This window comes from Cervus canadensis, chromosome 29, assembly GCF_019320065.1.
Source record: "Cervus canadensis isolate Bull #8, Minnesota chromosome 29, ASM1932006v1, whole genome shotgun sequence".
In the NCBI taxonomy this organism is placed as follows: domain Eukaryota; kingdom Metazoa; phylum Chordata; class Mammalia; order Artiodactyla; family Cervidae; genus Cervus; species Cervus canadensis.
The window spans coordinates 23722206-23740073 of NC_057414.1; the positions used below are offsets into that span (position 1 = coordinate 23722206).

The 17868-nt window shown below is 45.5% G+C and overlaps 1 protein-coding gene across 1 annotated transcript in view; it reads right to left on the reverse strand.

Moving 5' to 3' along the window:
* The window catches only part of NAV2 (neuron navigator 2), an 874724-nt gene that overhangs the window by 856372 nt on the left and 484 nt on the right, over window positions 1-17868 (reverse strand). The window lies entirely within an intron of this gene.

Sequence of the window (17868 nt, forward strand, 5' to 3'; positions counted from 1 at the left end):
TAAAAGAAGGGGATTTTTATCTCTTTTTTACCCCCCATTCCTAAAAGAAGGCCTAACCCATGCTAGGCACTCAATATTTGTTGATCAAATGAATGAAACAAATTGGTGTCAGATACTAGTAGTAATACTAGTAATATAGCAACAGGAGTGAACATTTTGGTAATACTCACTGTACTGCGTGCTTTATACTTGTTTCTTCACTGACGTTCCAAGCTTTAACAGATGTGCACTATTAAGCCCATTTTATTGGTAAAGGCACCAAGGCACCGGGAGATAATACCCTTGAATTAACATCAACCAGTTAGTAAGCGACTGAGCTGCAATAAAGCCCAGATTTTTCTCATCCTATAGCTCCTACACCAATGCTTTTCAAACTGTCTGTGATGAAGGACCACTAGGGTGTTTCTTTCTCGGTCCATCCCAGACTGATATTAGAAAAATAAAATGAAAACAAATTATAAGATAGCATCGCCACTTGGATGTCGCCACAGTGTCAGAGTTTTCGAACGCTTTCAGAGTTTGTATATATCTCACCAGACTGGTGGAAACAGTGCCATCCAGACGGTACTGAGCAGGTCTGCCCTCACAGCTAAAGAATCAAACAGTCCTGAGTTTCCAGGGGGCCTGGGGAGCAGGGCTGAGGTTCCATGAGAAAAGTTCATAATCCTTTTCACACATAGAGAACTTGAAGATTTCACACATCAACCTTCCTTCATTCAACCCCTTATAGTTCTGTGAGGTGGGAAGTAGGTTTTCTCATCTTCAATATGCAGGTAAGAAAACCTGCTTTTCCCTCAGCCCAGAAGGCCCCTTCCCGGGACTGACTCCTCATCAGCCCCGGGGGGTGCGGGTGGGGGGTCTCTGCTCAGCATCACCTTCTCAGGATGCCCACTCCCCCAACCCCCGCATCCAAATAGCACCTCTGACCCTCTCTGTTCCACATCCTATTTATTTCTAGCACAGCACTCGTCGCTATCAGAAAGTGTCTTTTTTTCTCTGTGCTTTACCTGTTTAATTTCCCTCTTCCTTCTTTATAAAACAAACTCCAGGAGGGCAGAAACCTCCTTGGTTCATTGTCTCTGCCTAGGACCTGGCAGAGTTAGGCTCCCTGAAAGAAGTGTTGAAGGAACGCGTTAAAAAAAAACAAAAGCACAACAGAAACAGTGTGGTTAACTAGCTTACCTAAGGTCAAAATCAAGTAAGTGCAGGAACTCGAAAGCAAATCCATTCAGTCATTAGTCCAACAGGTAACCTGTCTGCGCCTCTTTCCCAGGGTCGGCCACATGGCCGGACGCTGGGGTTGCTGGGGTGGGTAAGAGCAAGATCCCTGCCCTACAGAGGCTCACAGGGCTCAGTTTCCAAACCCAGGGGTCCTCCTCCCTGCCTTTCTGGCCCTCTCTAGTTTCTTTCACCTGTACGTAGCTTTCTGCCCACACTTTGTCACAATTGTGTTACATGTAGCAGGGAATGTTTTACACCTGTGTTTGCCAGATAAAACACAATTACATCTGAATTGGAAATAAACAGTAATTCTTTAGGATGGTCAGGAGGTACTTATTCTAAGAAATTACTGTTTATCTGAAATTCAAATTTGACTGGATGTTCTGGGGCTGTCCTTTTCTTCCTCTAAGCCTGGTAACATTACCCATTTTACAGATGAGGAGACTGAGCCTCAGTGAGACCAAGTGGCTTGCCCCAAGGGTACACAGCCAGTGGGAGAACCAGCACTAGCCTTATCCGCTGCCCCATAGTGACCTGTGTCCACATCCACTCAAAGACCCTGAACTTCTGTTGCTGTTGTCCAGTCACTCAGCCATGCCCGACTCTTTGTGACCCCATGGACTGCAGCATGCCAGGCTTCCCTGTCCTTCACCATCCCCCAGAGTTTGCGCAAACCCATGTCCACTGAGTTGGTGATGCCACGCGCTTCTGGGCCTGAGCCAGTTCCCGGATGGCTGTCTAAACCCGCATATTGTGAGGATCATCTTGCCGTTGAAATGTCTCCTTGGCCTCCAGCAAGTTTCTGTGTCTATATGTAAGCATTTTAACTAAATCTTTTTCTGATTATGAAAATACAGACCTGTAATATATTCCTACAATGGAATACTGCACACCAATGAAGAAGAACACACTTCCGCTGCACAGAACAACAGAACAGACTGGCGAGTCTTTACTGTATTTACACACATCAACTTAAATAATACTGAACAAAAGTCAGACATGAAAGAAGACAGCCTGTATAATTCCAGGCTGCAAAATACTCACAACTAACCCATGGTGATAGAAGAGTGGTTCCTAGCAGCAGAGGGGATCCCTGGGCAGGGATCCAAGGGAAACGTCAGGGGCTTAGGTAATGTTTATCTTGATCTGAGTGGAGGTTATGTATATAAACATACAAACCCAAACTGCTTACAATTTACATATCTTCCTTTTGTAGGTTGTACTTCAATGAAAAACTAAATATAAACAAACAAGAAAACTAATACATGCCCATTGTAAAAAATGAATAAAGGACAAACCAATATGAAACAAAACCAAACCATTGGTATTCTCACCACTGGGAGATGTTACCACTAACATCTTAGAATGCATCCTTCCAGATCTTTTCCCAATAGCATTAATGTTTCATTAGCATTTCCTAAGAAAGGAATTTGGGACCTAGAACCATTCATGGGAGGTGCTCATTTATTTTGGAGTCTGAATTTCTTGGACATTCTTCACTTACCCACAAAGCCCTGATACAAGTAGATTTAATTTGACTATTTTAGAAGAGCATGGAACAATTAACGGCAAATAAATGGAATTAAAATCAAATTGAATACAGCCTTTCAGGGATAAGACTTAGAATTTGATTTTAAATACACTAATGAATATAAAATGAAAGCTTAGCAGTGGAAGGCTAAAGGGCTCTAAGCCTCCTGTGACCCAGAGTGCCACCTACTGTTCACAATCTGCAATAACACCCCACTACCCCATTATCCAAATACATGGCTTTCTACTTAAAAGCCTCAAAATGACACCTCCTTTTCTTGTATGAGTTTATATATCTCTCCTAAGAGCTTTCTAGATGCCTTTGCTTCACTAGTGACCTGCAAATGTCCTAGAATATCAGTGTAGTAAATATTTATTGAATGAATGAATGAATGAAGGGATGATGGATGATCAAACAGATGGATGCTCTTATGGGTCATTGTGAAAAAAGAAAATAATCTCTGCTCTCCTCAGCTCACAGGATTTTTTTTGGCTTATTCTGTCTTTAATAAAAATGATGATTTGATACACATAATGAAATGCTTACCACAGTCAAGCTAACTAACACATCATCTCAGTTACCTTTGTGATGAAAGCACCGGAATTCTATTCTCTTAGCATATTTCCAGTATTCAACACAAAACTCTTAGAATAAGTTTCATGCCACACATTAGATCTCTAGACTAACTCACCCCACATAACAACCTTGTACCCTTTGACCAATGGCTTCTGATTTCCCCCACCTCCCACCCCCAGTAAATACCGTTCTACTGTCTGCTCCTACTTATTCAACTGTTTCAGAATCCATGTATAAGAGCCTGCAGTTTTTTTTCTTTCCTCATAGGCTTTTTTTGGGAGAGCGAACAAGACGATGCTTGGAGGAGACCAGACGAATGTGAGGGATTATCAAGACCACCCAGTGCCAGGGGGTGGAGGAGTCCAGCGCTGACCAGAGTGAGCTGTGAGCTTGCAGACAGATGCTTCATGAGAAACAGGAAATGCAAAGAAATGGGAAATGTCTTGAGCCAGACACTCAATAGGCAGGCACCTGCCAGGTGTTGGCTCTTTCCCCTTCCCTCCTCCTCTGTACAACCCAGCTCACAAATCCTTGAGCAGGACGTGAGGAGCTAAGGACGGAGATTTGTTCTTTCCCGGGCTCACTCAGAGGGGAGGCGATGTTCTAGGTTTGTCTGCTGTCAGTTTCTGAAACAGGGCAGGGTCACTGTGCTCGCAGTGTGAGCTGGCCTGTCAAAGCCCCGCGTCAGGAAAAGTGGTTTCTGAGCCATCACTGTCAGGCTGCCGGATGGCGAGGTGCCCATCTGAGCGTGTCCACTCTTGACAGCCAATGCTTGACAAGCGTCACGCCAGCCTTGCTTTTACATGCCACCCAGCAGGGGCTCTGCAAAAAAAAAAAAAAAAGTGGCCTGGTGCAGTTGAAAGAATACAGACAAAGGGTCAGAAGGCTGGGTTCGGTCAGCTACTTGCCAGGTGACCTTGAGCAAATTAGCTTGCCCTTTCTGGTATATAAACTGTCTTTAGCACAGTGAGCAGGATAATGCCTGGAAAAACAGTGTAAACTAAAGTACTGGACCAGGTTAAGGTGTGGCTATTAATGAAACCACAGATGAGTATCATGCCTGGGTGACCTGTATGAGCTCAAACAGCTGGGAGCCTCAGCTGCATTGATCTGAACCTGGCTTCTTCTAGTGGAATCCAATCCTGTTTCAGCAGCTGCATCACAATTATGGCTCGCCAATACCTACCCCCATTGGCTTTTTTAATATGGATTGCACCCCTTTGAGTATCAACTACTCCCTATTTGGGCAACTGCGTTTTCAAACTAAGTGTAGACTTTGTGTTACAGAGTTTGTGCTTAGTTGCTCAGCTGTGTCTGACTCTTTTTCGACCCTATGCATTGTAGCCAACCAGACCCCTCTGTCCATGGGATTCTCCAGGCAAGGATACTGGAGCGGGTAGCCATTCGCTTCTCCAGGGTATCTTCCCAACCTAGAGATCGAACCTCAGTCTCCTGCACTGCAAGCTGACTTTTTACCATCTGAGCTACCAGGAAAGCCCATACTTACACTAGGAAAATTTAATCTTATTGCTCTCATCTGTCTATAGTAATACTACCTTGGCCATCTTTCTCCCTGCTGACTTGGTGAGAATCATACATTTCAACAGTGTATAATCTATGCGTTTGTTCATTCAGTATACATTTACTGAGCAGCTACTATTCCCTAAACACTGTTAGGAACCAGGAGATTCAGTGTGTATATCTGATGGAGGGTAGCCACAGTAGAGGCTCAGAGAGCAGGGCATGCTATTGCTGTCAGCAGCATGGGAAGGCCACTAACCACTCGCCTCTTCTTTTCGAACAAACCACTCGACTGTATTTTCCAGCCCTGACAATTTCTAATGCTTCTGCATTAACAACCACATCTTTCTCCCTAGGCATATAAAGAGATGAAGTCCACTGTGAAAGGCTTCTCGTGGTTTCTTCTGCCTTCCAAGCAAAGAAACTGCAGGTTGGCAACAGCTAGCTTGCTTTTATTCATCTAACCTTATCACCCCATCCTCATCCCCTTGCCAGTACACACATCCATTCTGCAAATACCCAGACAGTTACTACGATGGACTAGCTCTGTTGGGCATTGCAGCGTTCTCTGAAATCCTGAGTTCTAAATCACACTGGGGAGCAGGTACCTTCTCCATGCGGGCAGATCCCCTTCCCTAGACCTTTCATCCCAGCCAATATCAAGCTCAGAGTTTCTGCTTCTTCATACCCTGGCTTGGTACTTCTAGGCACTGTGTAAAGGTACCAAGTGAGGGAGGGAAGGAAGGAAGGGAGTTAAGACACAGTTTGTACTCCTGGTCTCTTCATTAGCAAAGCACCGTTGTGAGTAAAATTTGGACACGGATAGAAATCCAGACTTGAGTCCCAGATCTGCGACCAAGCAACATTGTGACTTTTGTGATGGCCTGTAAAACAAGCTGAGTAGCCCAGATCTTTGAGTTCCCCCCCCAACTCTAATATTCTGATTCTTTAGAGATAAACCCTCCACTCGCTTCTAAAATCTAGCTTTATAGAGGAATAAAAAATTTCCACAAAGAGGCAGAAGAAAGGGAAGAGCTTCGCCAGCCTCCCTTCCAATGAAGCATCTGCTGGCAAGAATGAGCCTGAAGAAGCTAAAAAACAAATGCTAAGAGCTATAACTTCAGAATATAAAAAATTCTTCCTTGCCTCTAACCTGATTTCTTTTAGGCTCAGCCTAATCTTGCCCAGACTCGGGCTCCATGCTGTCAAGACCAGCTTGAATTATTCATGGAATTTCCACATTGACATGGTTTGGGAGATGTTCTTTGCAGACATATTCATCCTTTCCTGTCTGCAGGAACTCTTAATAACAAGCTGTTTGGATAGGCGAGTCCCTTCAGTTTCACGGGCCTCCGTTTCTTCACCTGTAAACAAAGGAGGCAGCTCCTCCCAGAATATCTTTGGTTCTGTGATGGCAGGTGCCTTAGCCAGGAATTCTACACGCAGCTGACAACCAGCAGCAAACCATGGAGACAGAAAAAAAAAAAAAGGATGCCATCCGACGATTAAATGCAAAAGGAATTATGCAATTAGCAAAGGACGTTGATCACAGAACATGGGAGTCTAATTGCAGCACATGCAAATGTCTGCTAAATTAGATAAATATGGGTTTGCAGTCACTCCGGTGCACAGATTGAGTTGTAAAGTTAAGGAAAATATAAAAGTTAATTATGATATGAGATGGGAGTGATAAACATAGGGTACATGCAGTAGGCCGATTAGGATTATTAACCAAGTAATCATCTCACACCAAAAGTGGAGTGTTACAGGAGTCCCAGGCCCATTGTCAGCATAGAGTGCACCGAAATTACCACGTGTCACAGGACATGGAAAACACACTTCACTTTTACATAGCACCAGTCACCTGAGGGAGCCCAGCACTCGGGGCTGGTTCCATTGGCCAATATGCCCGGTGCACATTGCCAAGGTGGTCCAGGCTCCGTGCGCTGGCTCACAGAAGAAAAGCTGGATCCTAAAGGTTCTCAGACTCTCCTGCACCTGTTGCAAGTCATAAACCTATTAAGCTCATCAAGCAGCTCTTACAAGAATGTATCTATCAGCCGGCTGGGACATTTCAGGGAGGGGGCAAAGAGTCCCGGAAAGGCAGCTACAGTGAAAGCCTAGGCTCTAGAGGCAGACTGCATGGCTTTGAATCCTGGGTCCACCACTCATCCTCTGACAAGTTGGCTTACTTTGCTGTGCCCTGGCTTCCTCATCTCTGCCAGGGGGACAACAACATCACTTACCTCTTGAGGTAGTTGCAAGGATTAGAGGGGTTATGACCAACAACCTGAACCCTGGCTGGCACATAGCACACGCTCAATAAGTACCTTGCTTCTTACTCTCTGGTTTCCCCTACTCAGTAGATCATTCATTCAACCAAGTAAGGATCTGGTGGGCAAAAGTGAAATGGAAAGCCGCTCAGTCGTGTCTGACTCTTTGCGACCCCGTGGACTATACATACAGTCCATGGATTTCTCCAGGTCAGAATACTAGGGTGGGTAGCCTTTCCTTTCTCCGGGGGAATCTCCCAACCCAGGGATCAAATCCAGGTCCCGCACTGCAGGCGGATTCTTTACCAGCTGAGCCTCAAGGGAAGCCCAAGGATACTGGAGTGGGTAGCCTATCCCTTCTCCAGGGGATCTTCCCGTCCCAGGAATAGAACCAGGGTCTCCTGTGAGACACTATGCTAATGAGAATGATCATGAGGGTGGGATGGGGGGACACACACACACAGTTTCCACCCTCACATTGGGAATAGAGAGGAAACGGCACACAGATAACAGCAGTGAAGCCACAGGGAAGTACACTGCTTAAGTGTTATGAAAATGCTCAAGGGCACACCATTTCTGCAAGGTGACTGGGGAAAGTTTCATTGAAGACAGGCCACTTTCAGGTGGGCCATGGTGAGATTTTAATGGATGACAGGCTGGGTGGAAAGATGCATGACATTCAGGCAGAGAATATGTTCGTGAGCAAAGATGTCAAGGTCAGAACATCAAGTCATGGCAGGAAGTGACGGATAAGACTGGGAAGGAGTTTTAAGGTCAATTGTGGCAGTGGAAGGGTGGGAAGGTCTTAATGTCAAGGCCTGAGTATCGACTTTGTCCTGTGAGCCACAAAGAATCCTTGGGATGTTTTAGATAAAACATTTCAGGACAAAGCAGCGTTAAAGGAAGATGAACCTGGCGGGGCGAGCCAAAAGGATAGAAAAACAGAAAGAATAGTGATAATGGCTACTGCAATAGTCCAAGTGCGAAGTAATGATACAAATGAAAAGAAATGCAAGAGAAGGACAAACTGACAGGATTCAGTGAACAAGAGAACATGCAGACCACGGATAGAGAGGAGGCGATAACAGAAGGTTTTGAACCTGGGGAGCGTGGACAGAAAAGGAGGCTTGCTAGTCAAGCCAAGATTGATTCCTAGTCCCCCAGCCTATTAACCAAGCAAAGCTCTACCAGTAGGAGGGAGCATAGAGAAGTTCTGAATGCAGGTTTGAGAGGCCACATTAGAGGGTCCCTGCTCAGCTGCTTGCTAGCTGTGTTACCCTCAGCCGGGCTTCATCTCCTAGAGCTTGCCTCGTTTGCAAAATAGGGATTAAAAACAACCTCCCTCTGAGGGATGTGGTGAAGATTAAATGAGATAATGTGATGATAATGTAAAACACCTGGAAAGTGCCTGCCCCCTTGGGGACCTCTCATTACACGCTGAAAAAAAAAAAAGGAAACCAATGTCTCAAACTAGCCAAGACAAAAATAAAAGGTCCTACATAACCCTGAAATTCTCCTCAACGTAGCTTGTTCACGTTTTGACAATTCAGAAGCTCTTTCTGGAAGAGCTGGGCAGGAGTCTCACATATCCCTCCACGGACACATGGTGGGCACAGGTCAGAGTAAAGATAAACTAGCTCACTATACTGATTCTGAGCCTGAAGAAGGGAGGGCAGTGAGCACCAATCCCAGATCCTGCTGATGGACCCAGACCCTGACTTTGGGTAAATTTCTCCCCTGAGAAATTTTCCATCAGGGACCTCACCATTTCCTTCTCTTGCCCCTCAGGGGCAAAAAGCCAGCTTTGACATGTTTCTCCTGATTTCCTGGGACAAAGTTTATGGAGGTGATCCAGGGCTGCTGACCTATCCACTGGGGTGTGTGGACTTCAGAAGCCTGCTGACAAGCTGCAGGCACATGCCTGGGCTGGGGGTTGATGGTGGGAGACAGGCCTGTTTGAAATGCTTGAGTTACTCTTTGAGTGCAGAAGAAACAATGGCAAGGGGACCAATAAACCATCCCAGCTCTTGGAGCACTGTTATTTATTCAAAAAAAAATTCAACATGCAAAAAAGCAAACTGGTCCTAGCAAATGGGCCGCTGGCTTTTGGAAATTCCAGACCTGAACCTTGGCCTGATCCATTTCATCACTGTGGAGCACTGCTCACAGCTGACGTCTTCCTGCAGGCTAACCTACCCTCTAGTCAAACTGCAGTTCTCTGAGACAATTTTTAAGGGCCCAGAAAGACAAAAAGACAGCAAGCTGTGAAGTGGGGGACTGACCCCAGTCTATCAGCCTTCAAAGCCTGCACTTTTTCCAGTTCCCAAAGGACGCTCAACATTAGCATAAAATTATACAGCGTTGGGAGATGTAGGTAAATAAGTCCACTCTCTCCACATCATAGGTTACACTCTATCCAAAACTACAGTTCAGAGGAGTTGAGTGACTTGCTTAAGATCACACCATGCATGGTAGCTCCTACTACAGAAATCAACAAGCTCACAAGAGATTTGCTCATACTAATAAGATCATTTTCTTGTAATCAAATCACAATGCATGTTTCCAATTATTTTTTACATATGTTGCTTTGCTTGGTCTCTCACGATCAGTGAAATTTAGGCCACAAACATTACCAGCTCCTTCCAGAGAAGGAATCTGAGGCTTAGAGAGGTTCAGGGGTCTACACTAGGGCACAGAGGCAGAAGGTGCCACAGCCAAGGCTAGGGCCCAGTCCTTGTATTCTAATCCAGTTGGCAAACTCTATGCCCAGGCCTAGGATGAGAGCCGTTAAGATGTTTGTGTGCTGGGAGCAGACAGACAGGAAAACAAAGAGGAGACCCAATATGTACTAGCAGAGCCAATAAACTAGGCAGTAAACCTTCAATGATGATGTATTTACTGATTCTAATCAGAGATAAGAGTGTGTTATCTTTGAGCATTTTTCCTCTTCCAAGTATCTTTCTCAAGCATTTCTATAAATTAAGGACTTAAAAAAGGCTCTAAATTCTAGGGCTTCCAAGAACACTGGACGTGTGCCCCCGACACTGAGCACAGAACCTCCTTCAGGGGCAGGAGGAAGAATAGGGTGGAAAGATGCAGACTCTGCTGGTAAAAAGAAACAATTTCCTGGCCAAACCATCTGGTTACTGGGAATCTCTTTCCCCAGAGTGATTAAAATCGGGAAAAAACAACATGAAAAATGAAAAACTGAAAAATTTTTTAAAAAAATGAACATTGCTCTGCCTGGATTTGTTTGGGTTATAATAACATGTAATAATAACTGTTCAACAACTCAGATATGCAAATGATACCACTCTAATGGCAGAAAACAAAGAAAACTAAAGAGCCTCTTGATGAAGGTGAAAGAGGGAAGTGAAAAAGCTGACTCAAAACTCAACATTCAAAAAACTAAGATCAAGACATCTGGTCCTATCACTTCATGGCAAATAGATCTGGGAAAAAGTGGAAACAATGGCAGATTTTATTTTCTTGAGCTCTAAAATCACTATTGATGGTGACTGCAGCCACAAAATTAAAAGACACTGGTTCCTTCGAAGAAAAGCTATGACCAACCTAGACAGCATGTTAAAAGCAGAGACATCACTTTGCCCACCAAGGTCAGTATAATCAAAGCTATGGTTTTTCCAGTAGTCATGTATGGATGTGAGAGTTGGACCATAAAGAAGGCTGAGCACCAAAGAATTGATGCTTTTGAACTGTGGCATTGGAGAAGATTCTTGAGTTTCCCTTGGACTGCAAGGAGATCAAGCCAGTAAATCCTAAAGGAAATCAGTCCTGAATAATCATTGGAAGGACTGATGCTGAAGCTGAAGCTCCAATATTTTGGCCACCTGACACGAAGAGCCAACTCATTGGAAAAGACCCTGATGCTGGGAAAGATTAAAGGCAGGAGGAGAAGGGGACGACAGAGGATGAGATGGTTGGATGGCATCACCGACTCGATGGATATGAGTTTGAGCAAACTCCGGGAGATAGTGAAGGACAGGAAAGCCTGGTGTGCTGCAGTTCGCAAATGTTGGGTGTGACTTAGCGACTGAAAAACAACAATAACTATATTGAGTACTTATTGTAAAATGTTAAACATTGTGCTGAGATCTTTAAGTGCGTGCTCGATAACAGTTATCACCTCACCCAATCCTCACAACAACCCGTCAAGGTGGGTATTTTGATCCCCGTTTTAGTGAGGAGGGAAAAGTGAGTTTCAGAGAGGTTAAATAATTTGCTTAAGGTTATACAGTCAACTTCACTCCAAAGTCCTAACTTGTATCCACACTGTATCCTCTCTCAAGGAAGATGACTGACTAGAAGATGCCTCTCCATCCTCCAAACCCTGAGTTTCACTAAGAAGTGGCCACGGATGGTATGTTACAGATAGGAAATAATTATCACAATGATGGTGGCTCAGCTGGTAAAGAACCTGCCCGCCAATGCAAGAGACACAAGAGATGCAGGTTCGATCCCTGGGTCAGGAAGATCCCCCTGGAGAAGGAAATGGTAACCCACTCCAGTATTCTTGCCTGGAAAATTTCATGGACAGAGGATCCTGGCAGGCTATAGTCCACGGGGTCATAAAAGGTTGGACATGACTGAGCACACACACACACACACATACACATATCACAATGATACCAAGATAACCAGCATCTAAAAACTCTGATTACCAAATACCTTTCCCTTTTTTCATAAAAAGTAATGTCATTTCATATTATTCAAATTAACTTTAAAACAATTGTACATTTTTATTCCAAAAACTGAATTTGAAACAAAGCTTAGCTCTATTATTTATTGAAAGAGTTAAACTTTAAAGCTTAGCTCTATTTATAAATGCATATGTAGAACTACTTATTTTGTGGGCACATTCATATGCAATTACTCCAGCCAATTTCCATACTGAAAAATATTGTGAGCTTTTATTGAGCATTTGCAATTAAAGCTGAGAGGACCGCTATGCAGTAAGTATTTTGTCAACAAAATTAATTATGTACATCCTATCCAATCTCTGTACTATATGATGAAGCAGTGGTAGTGAGCCATTAAACCATAATATGTCGGGGTACCAGGGTACATTAGGTCAAGTCAGAACCTAAAAACTATGACTTGAGGGGAATTCACAAGTGCCAGTGAGTTAGAAGAAATGTGTAAGGGGAAGAAGTGGGTTTTTAGAGGGTCTTGGTGACTTCCTGTAACACAGTGCAGGAGACGCCCCTAGCCCAACTTGGCCTGTCTTCCTGGCTCCCATCTCCAAGACTTGGCAAACAAGAGCAAGCCAGGATTTAACTAACCCACTTAAATTTGACCTCAGTAACCATTCCAGGAGAAATCGGGCTGCCTCCAGAAACTCTGGAACAGCAGGCTGAAAGCCTCAGAAAAGCAGACAAGTTGTCCAGGTGAAGTCTGTGTCCCTGGAAAAGACAGAGAGAGAAAGAGAAAGGATGGTGGTGAGGAAGTGAAAGGTTGGTTTTGTTGCTGGGATCCGAGGGCAGGCACTGGGTCCTAGAGCAGGTGCCCAGCATGGCCCCCTAGGCTCAGAGCAAGAGACCTATACATGTGAGCTGAAAGAAAGAAAAATCAGAACTTGGGTTCCTAAGGAAGAAAAATACCTACAGAAAACTTAAAAGAAAAAAGTACTATAGAGGTAGGACACAGAAAAAGAGACATTTAGTAATTGAGGGGTGACAGGGAAGTCTCACATTTACAGGAAAAAAAAAAAGATGATAGTAGCAATAATAAGAGCAGCTAACACTTTGTGCCAAACACTGTTTTACTACTTGACTGTAAATTCCAGTAGGACAAGGACTTTGCCTCTTTCACTCACCTATATACACCAAGTACCTATGTCAGGGCTTGGGGCCATAATAGGCATTCAGGATACTATGCTTTAGTGAATGAACAGATAAAACAGAAGTCATGGGGAGGGGAGGGGAGGTGGAAATAGCATTTAGCTAAAAGTAAAAAAAAATAAGAAGAAGAAGAATTAAAGGATGATAATTATGAGCTCGTTTCTTTCTAACATTATTGAGCACCAAGTTAAGTGCCAGGCATTGAACTTGACCCTGAAGATAGAGATTAAGACAAGGTATATTCTGGGCTTGGTGAGATGGCGCTTATTCAATCAACCAACACTTATCAAGTCTCTGCTCTGGGCCAGGCATCCAGCTGAGCACTGGGGGGACAGAGATATAAGGAAGTTCCTCTCCCTGCCATTCAGGAGCTCACAGTGGTATGGGTGGGGTGTGTGTAACAGAGACGCACACACAGGATTATGGTCAGGATGGGGTGTGAGGAACCTACCTAAAAGGGGCCAGCACAGCTACCCTTCCCTACCAGACCTCAAGCGAAGGGTAGCCATCGCTCATCAGAGAGGTTATGGGATTCTTCCATTAACTGGGACTTTTTCATGTAATAATTCCTGCCCCTACTCCCAGGAATCAGCATATATTTTCAATAGTGTGGAACCTGGAAAATGGGCTCTTCCAATCCCAAATAAGTGCTAAACATAAAGACCCTCAGCTTTACCACTGTTTTAAGATCAGATGATACAGTAAGGGGGCTTCCCCGGTGGCTCAGCAGTAGAGAATCCGCCTGCTAATGCAGGAGACATGGGCTCAATTCCCAGGTGGGGAAGATCCCTTGGAGAAGAAAATGGCAACCTACCCCAGTATCCTTGCCTGGAGAATCCCATGGACAGAGCAGCCTGGAGGGCTACAGTTCGTAGGGTCACACAAAGTCAGACAGGACTGAAGAGACCACGCACGCATGCACATGATGCAGTAAGGCAATGAGGACAGAACTCAGACTCCAGTTCTATAAAAATGGCCCTTGGTATTTTGTGTTGTTATTCCCAAAGCATTGTAAAAATTTAGGTGCAATAATTGCTCAATAAATGGCAGCAACTGTTGCTGCAGCAGCTGAGTCTAGAACTGCAAATACCCTTCCAGGGCTCAAAGTTGAGTGGAGTTCCACGCAGGAAGTCACAGGAGAGTTGGAACCAACCTCACACACAGCCCCGTCAAAGTTGAGTGGAGTTCCACGCGGGAAGTCACAGGAGAGTTGGAACCAACCTCACACACAGCCCCGCCGGCTCTGACCAATTCTGGCTCCACCCCGTGGTCAGCATAAGTCAACTCCAAGCTCTCCCGCCCTCTCCTGCATCCCTTGCTAAATCAACCCTCCTTAAACTCTGCCCAAAGTGGACACGTCACCCTTCATTTTCAGGAAGAGCAACCAACTAGTTAAAAAGCCCAGGGAGGGCTGAGATTTGCTTGGGAGCAGCTGCGATCTAACCCAGCACATGGGGATTTGTGCAATTGAAAGCTGTAGACAGCTGTTTTGCAGAGCCTGTGCTGCAGAAAAGCACAAGCCCGAACTGCCCCCTACTGGGTCAGGAAGTAGAACTGGTGACCCCACTGGGTCAGGAAGTAGAGCTGGTGATAGAGGCTCGTGGGAGTGGAGGCAGTGAGAGAGCAAGGGGGAAGTCCTAGGATCCCACTGGCTAGAGCAACCTTTTTCTTAGCCCCTTAGCCTGCCCCAGTGAACAGGGAAGAACTTGTTCTTTTCACACTCTGTGTGTAAGGCTCTGGTGATAATGAAAAGGGATATGATTCCAAATCCCCAATGTTACTTTTGAATCTAGACACATCAGGTGACCCCCAGCTTTCCCCCTTACTGCAGATCTCTTTTTTACACTGTTTAATGCTGAATGTGTTACATAACATCTCACCCTCAAGTTATACTAGCATAATGGTGGCAGCAGAAAATCGAAAGTCAAGCCTTGTTCAGCGAGACACAGATTACACAACATGGTAAACAAAAGACCAGAAACAAATGCACAAATAGTCCCTTGGACTACATAACTAGAAAATACAACTGATGGTAACACAAGAAAAACATTTCAAATCTGTCCCTTCAACCTTTTCTTCATGGTTGTGCAGTAAACATCAGTTTTCAACAGTCTTGTATCTTTCCTTTCCATTCAGGCTGAATTTCAAATCAGACACATGATACAGTGTTGAGTAGAATTGTTTCAGCTTGGTTTCTTTCTTCATTTCCTTTCAACCCATGAAGGAGTTACTAAAACTTTAAAACTATATCATTTTCCTCTTAATAGGGTCACCTTCCATCCTAGTCGGGCTTCCCTGATGGCTCAGTTGATAAAGAATCTGCCTGCAATACAGAAGACCCTAGTTCGTATTCCTGGGTCGGGAAGATCCCCTGGAGAAGGGATAGGCTACCCACACCAGTATTCTTGGGCTTCCCTTGTGACTCAGCTGGTAAAGAATCTGCCTGCAATGCGGGAGGCCTGGGTTTGATCCCTGGATTGGGAAGTTCCCCTGGAGAAGGGAAAGGCTACCCACTCCAGAATTCTGGCCTGGAGAATTCCATGGACTGTATAGTCAATGGGGTCTCAAAGAGTTGGACACGACTGAGCAACTTTCACTTTTTTCACTTTCCATTCTAGTCAGTGAGCTGGATTTCATTTGGCATGCTTCAGTAAGACAACTGTCATTCAAACAAGGATTACAGATCCCATTTTTTTCTATATTTTGTTATGTTAGAGGAAGGGTTATGTGGTTACAAGAGTGGTCTAAGGTGTCACCAACACTGCTTTTTTAGGAGCTTTCTGAGGCATTGGAATGGGATATATGAAGTGGGGGCAGATAGACCTGGATTATAATCCTGACTCTATAGCTAACTTGGCCATCACTTAAACCTTTTGGTGCCTCAGTTTTCTTCTCTATAAAATGAGGCACAACTATCCTGTGAAGCACCCAACCCAAGCACAGTGGAGAACATGGCTTTCAGTGGAAAGCCCTTAAGAGTTAAAGAGACTTGGCTTCAAATCCCAGACCAGCCACTTACCTTAAGACTGGGGTTTGTTAGTTAAAAATGCTCTACTTTGGGGTTGGTAGAGGCAAACTATTACATATAGAATGGATAAGCAGCAGGTTCTACTGGATAGCATAGGGAACTATATTCAATATCCTGGGGTAAACCATAACGGAAAAGAATATAAGGAAGAATGTACATATGTGGACAACTGAGTCACTTTGCTGCAGAGCAGAAATTAACACAGCATTGTAAATCAACTAAACTTCAATTAAAAAATTAAAATTAAAAAAAAAAAAGAGGCATTTCACTTTCCAGATGGTAACCCACAGTTAACAACTATGCTGAGTACTGAATGTGATGCCATCTGTGCAGCCTAGTGAGAGGTGGCTGCCCCAAGCATTATTTGTGGCATTCAGACACCTGGGAAAAGGAATGCCCCTGCAGTCACAGACATGAGCACGGCAGTCACCGGTTCTGAACACAGCGGCATCAGACTGTCGCTTTAAAAAGGATTCCCAGCTTGCATTAATAAAAAAATTAAGGTAGGCTGGGCAGAGGGGGACACCACGCACTGCTATAAACGTTGGTGAGGAAAGGGGAACAACCTGTGAAACAAAGGCTAACTCAGAAGCGCCAACTGCCCACCTTTTGTTGATGTATATAAAAACTTACACCTTGCTCCAGAAAAGATGCACGGGGCTCAGTAAGAAACAGTTGCTCTGTGCAGTCTAGGGCGGGGCCCTGCCCGGTGATCGCACTTTATTTTAAATCTGAGGGCTCTAGGTGACCGCTGGTTTCTGCACGGCACTGATCCTAAGGCCGGTTTTCAGGTGGCGGCGCGCTCTTGAGCGACACTTGCCTGAAGCCGGGTGGCGGAGAGCAAGAACCGACCCAGCGCGACGCTGACAGTTCGGGGCAGCCACCCTGCGCGCCCTGAGGTTGCGTTCCGCGAAGAGAAAGAACCACGGTCCGCCACCGGGACTCCCCCGGCCCTACAGCCTGCAGCTACAGCACGGCGACCTTGGCCTCAGTACCAGAGTATCCCCGCCCTTATATCGCGACCGGGGATATAAAACTATCTGGCGCTGCAAGTCATTGACACACATGAATACGAGACAGGACAAGGGGATCGCGGCCCCGGGCTTTGCTGGAGCTTAAAAGATGCGAGATTACAAAAGAGGAGGAAGAGCTCAAACCAAACTGTCGATAGATGGGCCCCTTGATCTGGGCGCTATTGGGCAATACGTGCGGTCCCGCAACTCCGGCACAGGTCCCCAGAAAAGGGAAGCGCTAGAAAGCCGAGTAGAGCCAAGCAAGACAACGCGGGCGCAAACAATCCAGGCACAACCAAGGGCAGCGGTGCCGCGCGGCGTCTCAGTCTCCCCATCTGCAAAGCAGAGCATTGGACTAGAGTGTCTCCCAAAACTCTTATTAATCTAGAAGTCAAAAATATTCCATGCTGGAGCTGCCCGAGGCTTGGAAACCGGAAAAAGAGAGGAAAGCGAGGGAAGACGACAGAGAGGCGGGAAGGGAGGAGCCGGTGGGAGACTTGGAGAGGGAAGACAGGGGACGCCCGGAACAGGCTTGGCGGGTTTTCAATCTTACTCCTCCTCCTCCTCCTACACCTGAGTTCTCTCGTTTGGGCCAAGACCCCGCGCCCATCAAATGCGAGCACCAGTTAGCCAAGCTTCTCCCTCCACGCCCCAGTTTCTTAGAAGCCATGGGCAGATGGTGGGCAGCACAATAATGCATGCCATGGATGGAAGGGGAAATGGTCCCGGCTGGGGTCTCCAGCACAGGTCTCCAGCACAGGTGAGCGGACCTGGGACTGGGCAGGCCGTGGGACGGACCCAGGATGGGGATAGCGGAGCGTCCGCGTCTCAACCCGCGTGTCCT